The sequence below is a fragment of the Hippopotamus amphibius genome, chromosome 1, assembly GCF_030028045.1.
Source record: "Hippopotamus amphibius kiboko isolate mHipAmp2 chromosome 1, mHipAmp2.hap2, whole genome shotgun sequence".
Taxonomy (NCBI): Eukaryota; Metazoa; Chordata; class Mammalia; order Artiodactyla; family Hippopotamidae; genus Hippopotamus; species Hippopotamus amphibius.
In genome coordinates, this window is record NC_080186.1 from 148,946,180 (window position 1) to 148,959,022 (window position 12,843).

General features: G+C 44.2%; 1 protein-coding gene across 4 annotated transcripts in view; it reads right to left on the bottom strand.

Annotated features, from left to right (window-relative positions):
* Window positions 1-12,843, bottom strand: part of GRIA1 (glutamate ionotropic receptor AMPA type subunit 1) — a 303,977-nt gene that overhangs the window by 16,381 nt on the left and 274,753 nt on the right. The window lies entirely within an intron of this gene.

Consider the following 12,843-nt stretch of genomic DNA (forward strand, 5'->3'; position numbering starts at 1 on the left):
ATATAGCTCAGACGAGAGGGGTCAACAGTACTCTCTGTTGATGTTCAAGGGTCAAAGGAGTTATCAACTTGGCAAAGTAGGGAGCAGGGGAAGGCACCTGGCTCACCCATTCCTCTGAGTGTTTCTCACATCACAATAAACATATATAGAGAGATATAAAAACAACATGATTGGCATTCTATTAATTAAGTCACAAAAGAAACAATTAGGCAAATTTCAGGAAAACCTAAGAAGTAGAAGAGGACAGAATCAGATTAAGATGTAATTAAACACTTCAGACATTTCAGGACATAGAGAAACAGATTCATCAGAAGACCATGGCTGAGTCATTTTCCTGAGGCTTTCAGAACAATCTGACTTCATTGGCTTGGCTGCTGCTTAGGGTTGAAAGAGAAAGGCAGTGAAGGGTTAGGAGACTTTTAGTTGGAATCACCATGCTCAACAGTTGACAGCTTTGGAGGACCACAGACACCTGCTCCAGGAAGTCAGGTTAGTATTCAGCAGATCCCAAGGCAGGGGTTTCTGGCCACATCAATGACAACATGTGTAGAAAACATATTCAGGGCCTTCTGCGAGGGCCAAGGGATTGGATCTCAATTTCTATACTCACAATCCTCGCTTGTACCATGAAGACCCTGTTCAAGTGTTGCTTATAAACGTTTATGTTCTGGCCCCACTGGTTCATGGGTTATTTTCGGGAATAATTTAGTTGACTGGGTTTACCTCCTTATCCTTCAATGCCTAATCTAGTTCTTTCGGCAAGGAGCTGACCGTATTTCAGGACATAACTTGTACTGTCTCCTATTTCACTGCTTCCTTCTAAGGATTTCTCTGCTGATGGTGGCACCTTAAGCTAAGGCTCAATTTTTACTTCACTCAGCTGATGTGGGTTCACCGGCCACCAAGAGGCACTAATGGGATGAAGGAGAGGGGTTCAAAGGAGCTATGTTGATAGTAGGCAGCGAGGGGTGATACTGATGGGAAGGCAAATGGGCCGTCAAAGCCAGTCCTTTCCGCGTGGCCTCTTGCTCTGATCCTTTTACTGTTCTGGACTTTCTGATGCCGGTTCCACCCCACTGTTGAGGCTAGATGGCGGACAGGGCAGACATTTTTATTTTTATTGCCTTTGTTATTAGTTTGTTTTTGAAAGAGCTAAACTTTGGCTATTTGGTGACTCTAGTGTGATACGAAGCATGTTGATCCCTCCCTGGAAAATACTTTCTGACTCACAGGAACTCTGTTTACTACAACCATTACCTTTTATTTATGTTTGTCAGTCGCTGGGCAGCTAACTAGACTGTGGCATATGGAGCCCCAAAGGCAAAAGAGAAAGACTCCAAATGCTGTTTGCTGCCCGAAAAGGAGTTCATATTTATGATGTCACTTATCCCATATTGTGAGTTTCAATGTGGTAATTTTCAAGCTGGGAAAATGATTTCCATGAACAGATCCTGGAAATGTACTCTTTAGTCTTGCAGATACCTTTGTGGGCCAACTCTTTCTCTTTTCACATGCTTACTCTCAAAAAACAAACAAACAAACAAACAAACAAGAAAACTGAAAAAACCCCAAATGGACTCTAGGTTTGCCAACAGACAAAGGGCATTGATTGGCCCTGAGATTTTTTCAGTGCAGGGATGTACAGCCACTGCCTAGGTTTTGTGACCCTTTCTTCTCCTCTCTCCTCTACCTCTCCATTTTAAGGGAGTATAGGTAGAAAGATTCAAAGTGGAGGTGGGTGTGGGTACCGAGACAAAGGAAACTGCGCATAGGAGGGGAAGATGCAGGGAACAAGTGAAAGAGAGAATAAAGATTGGCATTGCCATGTCCTTAATTCTTATTTGTTGCTGTGGGCTGGGTCTCCTCAAATAGACTGTTGGAGCCCTGGAACACAGATAATGGTTCCTGTGTTTTTAGGCCTCTCCCCTGACAACATTTAGTACAAGCTGCTCCATGCAGTGTAAAAGATTGAGAAATACTTTTCCCTGCAAATGAATGAATGAATGGACAAAAATTAAATGCAATATCATCTTACATGTTTCTGACTCAGCTTTTTGGCAAACTTACCTATCTGAAACAGAAAGGACCAGAAAATGTGCAAAGAAAATGCACCGGGTCATGGGGTGAACAATGTAGTTTTTCTATTGAGGGCTTATTACGGACCAGGCATTGTATTGAGGGCTTTACGTGCATTCTTTCATTTAATCCTATTTGGTTGTCATATTATTGCTATTTCTATTCCACAGACAAACGTGTAACTTGCCTAAAGTTCTAACCCAGCTCTGTGTGACTCAGGTTCATGCACATAACCAGCTTCCCAAAGCTGGGGTACTGTGTGCACTGACAAGCCCTCATTCAGTGCTCACTTAGGCCTTTTGGCCCTACACTCACTCAGTCATTCTTAAAACCTTTATTTTGCCCAAGGCTGTGACACCCAAGGATCTCTCTTCTCCGAGGCTACAGTGGAGCATTGGCAGAAAATGAGAAAAACTTCCTTATAGGCCATTTCGTAAGATGCTTACAACTTGACTCTTTTTTTTCCTTTCCTTTCTTCCCTCCCTTCCTCCTTCCCTCCCTCCATCCCTCCCTCCTTCTTTTCCTTCCTTCCCTCCTTCTTTCCCTTCCTTCCTTCTCCCTTCCTTCCTTCCAACAAAAATGATGGTCCTAGAATGATGATAGCTTGGGACTGTTCTGGTTCTGGCAAACTGTCCTATGATATGTGTTTTCCAGAAGATCCACTATATTGAAACCCAATGTCATTGATAATGATAGAATCCTTAAGAAAAGATTATCTCAACATGCTTAAAATAGAGGTTAAAGAGGTTTAAATTTGATTGTAAAATATTCCCTTCTAAAAATATTACATGAAAATAAAAGCCAAGAACTTAATAAGAACCCAGATACATTCAAAATCCAGGGTCCTGGATAGCAGAGGTCATGCTCCAGACTAGCAGTAATTTCTAGACATCTAGGTTTCATGGATGAGGAAAAAAAGTGCAGATGGGAGAACTAACACAGTTGTGTGTTAAATATTAATTTTGCTAAACAAAAATGTTTAAAGAAAGCAACCACCATCTAGCATCACCTCCCACTAATTGGATTAATGATGCTTGAAGAATCAAAGAAACAGGAAGGATGGATGACATTTCAGAATGAATTTAGACACATTGTTCCTATTTTACTCTATGATTTGAATTAAAAAAAAACAGAGCTGCAAGGATCTTAGCAAGGCATTTATAAAGGGCTCAAATACTGATGGTTATAACATTTACTTGTTTGATTAAACAGATCTCTAGTTGAACTTTTCTTATGCCAAATCCTGTGCTTGGAATTGAGAAAAACAAACAAACATACAGCAAGCACACAGGGCTTCCCTAGTGACAGAGTGGTTAAGAATCTTCCTGCCAATGCAGGGGACATGGGTTCGAGCCCTGGGCTGGGAAGATCCCACATGCTGTGGAGCAACTAAGCCTGTGCACCACAACTACTGAGCCCACGTGCTGCAACTACTGAAGCCCACGTGCCGCAACTACTGAAGCCCACGCACCTAGAGCCAGAGCTCCACAGCAAGAGAAGCCACTTCAATAAGCCCTGTGCACTGAAGTAAAGTGTAGCCCCTGCTCTCTGCAACCACAGACAGCCTGTGCACAGCAACGAAGCCCAAACGCAGCCAATAAATAAAAACTAAAAAAAAAAAAAAAAAAAAAAAAAAGCAAACACACAGAACAGAATCAGGTATGGTCCTAATTCAGCAGAATACAAGTCATCTGAAAATTTCCAGATTTACACAGATGTTCAGTATAAGGGTGATGATGGTGCTGGGTTGTCTGAGAATGCAGCTAGGCCTGTAATTACTGACATGTGATGGGCATGACATTTACTCCCCAAGAGAGCCAGTGAGCAGAAGACATCCTCAGCTTCCTGAACCCTGACCCTCAGCCACAGGAGCTGATGGGTCCAGGGGAGCCTTCAAATCAATGAATTATCTTTGGAAGTCTTGGGCAGGCAGAAGTTGGAATTTTGGAAATAACGTTCTCTAGGATGACCTTGTACTCATTAAGGTTCAGTGTATTCAGCTTTGCCACTGTGAAGTATATGCAGGAAAGTTAAAGCTTGGAAAAAGCAAAGCAGCCAAGGGAGATATTTCAGGTGATTTTAATTGGGCCTCAACTTATGAAAGGCTAAGGACTAAATTTGGGGCTTTAATTCTAAAGCAATTGTCCATACTTGCACTCTTTCCTTCAAAACCTTGCATTCAAGCATCTGAGCAGTGTTGGATAAAACAACCTTTGGAGTTGATGACCAGCCTGCATGGGTATGCTTGGCTTCCCCTCCTCGAAAGGAAGCTTCAGTTTTAATCAGACTAGGCTGGTAGGCATCCTCCTTCCTTCAACCAGTGTGTTTCTTCCTGCTTCTATGCATTTGTGTCTTCCTGTTCTCCTTAGTTGTTTCCTAATACCTGGTTGCCCTACAATGCTCCCCATATTTTCCTTGAATTTTTCCTTGAATACTTGATTTCTCCTTGACCTTTCCTTTAAATTTCCCTGGCACCTAGCAATCAATTCCCTGCCCACCATTGTTTCACGTGTATTAGCCTTAGCCTTTAGCTTGATTATAAAGCTTTTGGAATAAAGAGTCAATGTCTTTGGGTCAACTCCCCAAATATTTATGAGGGCCAATTAAGTGCCAGGTACTGTGGTAGGTACGTAGTAGGGATGAAGAATACCCAACAGGAATAAAGTTATAAACCGCATCTTTCAAGGAACGTACAGTCTAGTGTGGGAGGCAGAAAAGCTTCTCAGCAGTTCTTGGGAGACTATATCTGATTTTAAGAGAAAGGATTAAGGAAGTACCAAGAAAAGAGAGAGAGGTTAAATCTAAGAGTGGGTGGAAGTTAGAAAACCTTCAGGGAGTACTCTGTGCAACCGGAAAAGGGAAATCAGAAAGCTAGACATAGCAATTACAGGGCCTAGGGAGTGTGGTCATGAGGAGGGGAATTTCTGGGAGATGAGGTTACAACTGCTGAGTCCCAGCTGTGGACATCCTTGAATACTGTACTAAGAAGTCAACATTTTACCTGTGGGCCACAGAGATACGGAAGGTGTTTAAGCAGGGAGAAGCCTCAGACCAGCAGCCTTTCTATACTTAGCACTTGCTCCTGAGCAAATAGGCATCAATTAATTCGCCAATATAATGCCTCATATAAGAGAAACAGACAACACCTAAAGTTGTAACCTGGATCCAGGGGTAATGGAGATGATAGGTCACTGCAAAGTAAACAGGTATCACTTGGAAACTTGGGATTGGTTGTCAGTGGAAGAGGAATTAGATTTATTCTCTGAGATGCTGGAGGGCAGTCTTAGGTCAGGGAGATGAAGCCACAGGGACACAGGCTGCTGCTCAGTAAGTTGGCAAACTTTGGAGCTATTAGAGCTCTCTGGGAATTGTTATTTGAAACGTATCAATTGGGTAAGACGGTGGGACAACGCTTGTCGGGAAAAAAAAGGAGAGAATTCATGAACTAGAGGTAAAGTTAGGATTCAATCAGTGGGTCCCAGAAGCCTGGTTCAATGAGCCACACCAATTTGTGATGAAGTTTTTACGTATCAATGGGAAAATGAGGAAAGAGAAGGTTGCATAGTGAGTTTTCAGAGAGCCGAGCTTTTCCATTGAAAGGACAATCCTTTATGCGTGACGATGGCTTCTTTCCTTCTTTTTTAGTATTAAGACATTTCTTCTCTAACTAAATGATGTTGATGATAGAAGGTAATTTTTTGTTTTGTTTCGGTTCATATCTTTCCTTGGCGAGATGAAACATTGTCGAGTGTCCCACTCCACCCCTTTTTCCTCTTTGGACATTGATGATCCATGACCTCTCTAGCCTGGGAACCACTGGGCTTCCAGGGAAAGAGAATTCAGGGCCTCTGCAAGAAGGGAGAGTGCAGCTACTGATGAGTGAGATTTGAAGACATTTAGGGGGAGCCATGAATGGTGGGAATTTCCTTGCACTGGATTAAAGGTCAGCATACAAGTGAGCATGGTCATTCTAACTCTTCCTCCCATGGGTTTGGAGGCTTCGAGGCCCAGGTTGCTCTCTCTGCAGAAGGCCCAGCCACTTCCCCTCTCTCGTACACTTCCCACTTCTGCTGAGGCTTTTGGGCAGAAAACTTCTCTGGTTGTTTCTGTTCCTTTGTTGAGATCAAACCAGGTTCATTTTTCTAGGAGTGAGAGGCAGAGCCTTGGCAAGAACCAAAGCTTGCCTCACCGTCATGCCTGGGGCGGGTGAGGATGGGTGGCTGAGTCTAGGATGGGACTGGATGTTTGGAGACCTGGGTCCTGGACAGCGCTCTCTTAATCACCTCCCTTTTGGACAGTGGTCTCTAAGACCCCTTCTGTCCATAGTTCATTCTGTGACATCGTCAGTGTGGACCATCTAAGGCAAACACTGTCACTGGGCAGAAAGCTAAGTGTCCGTAGGACTCTGCTGGCCCAGTAGTTTGGAGTGGTGGGTGAAGTGGGAGAGGTTAATCAATGACCTTCCAAGTGGATGGAAATGGAGAGTGAGTGGGGTTATATCAGGAGCCTCCATTAAAGTGCAGACATCCTCAGTTCTCCTTAAGGAATATAGGTAGGGTCAAAGTTGCCTTCACTGTTGGCCATTCCAGGTATTTTTCCCCTCTTGAGAATATTCATGGGACAGATAGTTCTTTGATCGTAGGAGACGGAATATTGGTCAGGCAGTGAGACCCCCAGAACACAGAGGTTTTGTCTTTGGTTTCTGACTCTACAAAACAACAGGAAGGAATTGGTTTAGAAGAAAAAAAAAAAAAAAAGCAAAAACACATACCACACACTCTCTTCTCTCTCCACTTGGGGTTAGAGGAAAGGGTCTGAAGGCCTGATTAGAGTCTCTCCCTCATCTCTGATCAAGTTATATGACAAGTCCTGTGACTATACCGAGGGTGACCAGCTGGTCCCCGTTGGCCTGGGACTTTCCTGGTTTTAGCACTGGAAGTCCCACATCCTGGGGACTTGCTGAGTGCTGGGCAAAGCGGGACAGCTGTCACCCTGACAACTGTACATCAGCTTTCCACTTGTAAAATGGGAATAATTCTCCTGCCCCAGCTGCCTGCCGTGTGAGGATCAAATGAGGTGACGGGTGTGAAAGTGCTTTGAGATTAATTCTGGACAAATTCCGGGATGGGGAGGGGAGGTTTGGACGTGCCAGGAGAGCCATCCCCCTGTGTGTTGGTACATGCTCTGCACGGCACACTTTGCTAGTGTGGCACCTATTCATCTTTCAAGCCTCTAACGTATATTGTTCTCTGCAATGCTTCCCTCAATGACCCAGGCAGAATGGATCTAGCCTTCCTTTCTTTCCTGCTGTACTTGCCGTCCTAACACAGCAGACTCATGACTTCACTATCCATCATCTCCTCCTCCAGCCAGACTGGGATCTCTTTAATGGTAGGGGCCCTGCTCCCAGCATGATAGCTAACACAGTAGCTGTTTGAGAAACGTTTGCTGGTTGAAAGAGTGGTTTTAAATTTCTAAGATCTATGTTGCACCACATGTTACCTGAACCTCCAGAAACTGCACACTAGTTTTACATGTGTGATAAGTGTTTCTGGCCCTGTAACTTTCTTTAGGATCCTGTGGCTAAGGTAACTTGATGCAGCACAGAGATCTGGATGGAGACCTCCAGCCAGGGATTCTACAGACAGAAAGCATTTCGAAGGCATGTTTGATCCACAGGCCACCCCATATTGTGAGAAGCAGGTGTTACCACTTCATTGGCAGCTCACAGTAAACCACATCTGGTCCTGTAACGCAGGACCATTTGCCAGCAGCAGCAGGCACGGAGCTCTGTGTCAGACGCCTTGGAGATGCTTGACAAAAGATAACGGAGGGAATGAATGAAAGTCTTCCCACAATTAACAGAGGGAGTGGAAAACACCATTCAGGATGAGAGCCTCATCTTGGCCACCTGTGGTTCAATGAAAGGAAGAAAAGCTGGGCTCATTCTAAGGACTGGCCAGCGGAAGACATCTGTCTATGTGAAAAGAATTCTGGGCAGACCAGCAGGACTATTATTTACTTGTATATTTTAAAATACACAGAGTCATATTGTAGGAGAATGATCTCCTCCAGTTATAGAGAATGACTCCCAGAGAAGAGAGGCACGCTCTGATCTCCCAGGTCCCCACCCCAGGCCTGGACCTGTCTCCAGCTTGCTCTTTCTCTCTCTCCTCCTCCCCCTTTCCACTACCACCTCCAGCCCCTCATCTCTTCCTTCAGCAGCTCCACTCCTATCTGTCTTGTATAATGGGATTCCATGAGAGATTTTCTATGAGATAATGATTCCCCTGCGGAAAACAGTAACACAGATGGAAAAAGAATGCATGAATTACTATCCCTTTCACTCTTGTATTGTATGCTTGCTGTGTCTTTTATCTGAAATACCTTTTTCCCCATCTTGCTGGTAGATATTCTCCCTATTGATTTAAGGCCCTGTTCGGGGACTGCTGCTTCTTGCTGGAGACCTTGCTAGAACTTCCACCCTGGGGAAGGGCAAGATATTTACCCCGACCTGCATGGTTTTCCCACCGTGCCTTATCCATCGATTTTTCAGTCAATTGATCTATCTGTCCACCTATCTGTCTATCTTTTTTTTTTTTTTAAGATTTTTTTTTTTTGGACGTAGACCACTTTTAAAGTCTTTATTGAATTCATTCCAATATTGCTTCTGTTTTATGTTTTGGTCTTTTGGCCACGAGGCATGTGGAATCTTAGCTTCCAGACGGGTAATCGCACCTGCAGCCCCTGCATTGGAAGGCAAAGTCTTAACCACTGGACCTCCAGGGACGTCCCTATCTGTCTATCTTTATGGTACTTCCTCTCCTCTTTGTATTAGTGTTAATTGTTACTGGGTTGTATCTCCTTCTTTCCCCCTCCCTTAACTGTGACCAGCACTCAAACATTTCAACAGTTCACAGAAAAATCATGATTATTAGTTTCTTTTGAAAAATGAGAAGATCTGGCCATATTTCCATATGGCAATATTAGACCAGAACTGAGTAGAGGCTGTCCCTTGTAGATAGGCATCTACTGTGTTGTTCACTAAGTCCCCACCATGTCCTAAAATACCCCAGAGATCATCACCTCTCCATCTACAGTGCAGTGTGGTGAAGTGAATAAGAGCATAGGCTCTGAAGCTGGACTGCCTAGGTTCAAATTCTAGTTCTGCCATCTACTAGCTGTATGACCTTTGATAATTTACTTAACCTCTCTGTGCCACTGATTGATTATCTGTAAAATGAGGATCTTAATAGTACCTACGTCATTGGGATTTTGTGAGGGGATTACACGAATTAGGGAATGCATATGAGGACTTAAAGAGTCTTACCATATGCAGGGAGCTCAATAAATATTAACTATAATTACTATTTACCCTCGTATTTGCACTGTGGTTTTGATTTCTCATGCCTCTGTTGAAAGTCAGGAAACCACATAGGGATTTACCCCGATCCATTTCATTCATTTTCTTTTCCTGGCCCCTACAGGGCATGTGAAGTTGCAGTCCCTGCATTAGATCTTGGGATCTAATCTTGGGAGTGCCAGTGTCATGATTTATTCCTCTTTGTTTTCCTTAAAAGTACTTACTTTAGTGCTTTGAGAATACCATACTAGGGATGTTGATAGAGTTCAACTGCATAATCGTGGTCACACACTTTCATGCTGCTTTTAGGCTGATCACCGGTAACAGTGAAAGGCACTATTAAGTCCCTTTAGGATTTGGTTGATTTAATTTGTCTTCCAAAGTCTATGCAGTAGGACTAATATTTCCTGGTTCTCTGAAGTAGACAGAGCAAACACATCAACTGATTTGATAACCTGCTCATAAACTCACAATACACATGGAAGTTGGCTGGGTAGAAATCAGTCCATGTGACATGCAATCAATAGCAGTTTCCTACAAGCTAAATTTTCTCTTAGGTTCTGTGGGACAGTTGGCCCTTGCTTCACCTTGAATTACAGGTGGAGAGAAATAAAAAGCAGTAAGAGGAAAGAGACTGGAGTGGGGAAAAGAAGTGTTTATGGGACACAAGGAGACTAGCTTGACTAGCGCTGTGAATTTTTTTTTTAACGTTCTTCCAGAAGAATAAATTTCATTCCCATGGGAATAGAGAATATGATTAAGAGGTCATTATGCTCTTTTTTTCTGCTAGCTGTCTATGCTGAGGAGAGATGAATAATATATGTAAATTTCCCTGCCTGACTTTCTTTTGTTTGAAAACTGCTGACTTATCACCTCCATTTAGTTGGGAGGAAGTGGCTCCTTTGGTTAGGGATTCACTTGGGCCATCATCCATTACTCTGCATGAGGAAGAGGCTGATTAGACGTGATGATACAGCCACGATCTCAGCCCACAGGGCCATTCATAAAACATTCCTGAAACAGAATTTCTGTTCAAGTGTTCATCTCAGGACTACCCCCCACCCTTCCTTTCTGCGTCCAGACAAATGGAAGCAATGTGGCCATTAGCTGAATGTTTGTGGTACTGAGTGTAAAGGGGATAAAACTATACATTTGAACATTTCTGTTCCCTGGTGTCCTGAAATTTCCACCTCATTGCAATGATAGGAAGCCAAGAGAGGTCTGGCCCAGAGCAGGCAATCACCAGTTATTTGGGTCAATCCCCAGACTCACAGAATAGACAGTGAGTGCTGAGGGGAAGCAGCAGGGCGAGGGGGAAGTGGGGAGCAAAGGGGATTAATATCCCAGAACTCTGCATGCACCATGAACTTGTCATAAGTGACTTCACCTATTCTCAAGACAATCCTGCGGAGGCTGTTTCAGCATCCCCGTTTGGAAGATGAGAAAGCTAAGTCTCAGAGAGATTAAGGAATGACAGTTAACATTTCTTAGTCACTTTAGTATGTGCCAGGCACCCTGCTAAGCACTTCCTAGTATCTCATTTAATCATTTAACAACCACCAAAGTTTGTTAGTGCCACCTCCAGTTATATTTGGGAAAGTTGAGGTTTTGGGAGGTGAGGTGACATGTCTGAGTGACTTTTGTCATTAACTGGCAGTCCTGGGATTCATAGTCAGCCCTGACTTCAGGGCCCCAGCGATCAGTTGATGGTCCACACTGCTGCTTGCTACTTTCTCAAGATCACACAGGTTGTAAGTGTGGGAGGCAAGGTTTGAACAGGGTCTGATCCACACAAAGCACGTTGCTTCCCACACCCACAAGCCTCAGGCGACAGAGCTGAGACAGGTACCCAGACCTCCCCCATCCTGGTCTGTCTTTGTGTAACAGCAGCTGCCTTCTTAGAAAAGGCAAAAGACTGGGCAACTCTGAAATAAAGTTGCTGAGGGGAGAGAGGTGGGGCAAGGGGGGAGATTGAGAAAGAGAGAAAAGAGGTGCTATTTTTGACAGCAGCAGGCTCTTAAAAGAAAGCAACATACAATTTGTGTATCAGCGGGAGAACGCAGTGCTCGGGCAGGCAAATCACAGCCTGCACTGGGCTGCTGTTCTCACTGTGGTCAAGACCATTCGTTTCCCATGTGGTTCATCTCCCCAGATCCATCCTTGTCACCTTGCTCTCTCCACGCTCCTCCTCTCTCTCCTTAATGTGTTGCTCTGCCATTTATGAGCCTCTCCACCAGGCATGATAAAAATGGAGCCCGAACAGGAGTAAGTGTGCGTTTGTCTTTGTGTTACCGCCAGGATCCTCCATAATAAATCTGCACTGTGGAGCTCCAGACTAGCCCCGTGCTTCAGGAAGGAGTGCTTTGGCTGTGGAGGCCACCTGGCGGCTCATTTCCCCTGATCTTTTCAGGATGCCACCTTACAAGGTGGCAGAGGCAGGGAAGGATGCATCCGTTAGCACAGAGGTGGGGATGTGAAAAGGAGGGTTTTGGAGTCAGGGTTTGTACTTAAGCCCTGTCCTACAAATCACTTTGAGAACCTGTGCAAAGCATCACCTCCCTGAATCTTAGCTTCCTAACCTGTGAAGGAAAAAGATAATGTCTAAATCAAAGGATGAGAGAAGGATGAATGCTTGGACATTGCTAGGACGCTGAATGCATTCGTATTTTATGTATTCATCTCATCCCTACAGTGTGCCAGTAGGTACGGCATGAATACACACCTCCCCCCATCCCCCTCCCGGTAGAGTCAGTCTAAAGTGGTCTGCCTTTCATTGTTGAAAGGCGTCAAAAGCCCTGTAGAGTTTTTGGAAGCATAAAACTAGGGGTGTTTTTGTTTCAATCGGTCATGGGCAAGCAGGGAAACGTAATAAGCAATGAGTGTGCCCCTTTCCATTGTTAGGCAGAAGGCAATGACAGCCTGTGGTGTGACCCTGACCCTTGCACTGTGTGGCCCCCAAATGCAAAGGGTGCAGGAGGAACGCACGTTTCCCTAGGGGATTCAGGCAGAGCAGACAGTGAGCCACCTCCCTTCATGGAACATCACTTTTCTTATTTGTATTGATATATTGGTTGGGTAGGACTAAGTTGTGTGTGTGTGTGTGTTGTGAGGGAGGATAAATGATCCTTTTCCTCCAAATAATTGTTCCTTCCTGATAGTTTCCCTCCTTAAGTCCACTCTTGCCTCTTGGTTGAGAAGAGATCCTGGGATCAGTTTGGCTGGGTTGAAGATCAACTCGATGATTGGTGATGACCTAGAGGGATGGGATAGGGAGGGTGGGAGGGAGGCTTAAGAGGGAGGGGATGTGGGGATATATGTATAAATACAGCTGATTCACTTTGTTGTACAGCGGAAACTAGCACAACAGTATAAAGCAATTATAGTCAAATAAATATCTGCAAAAA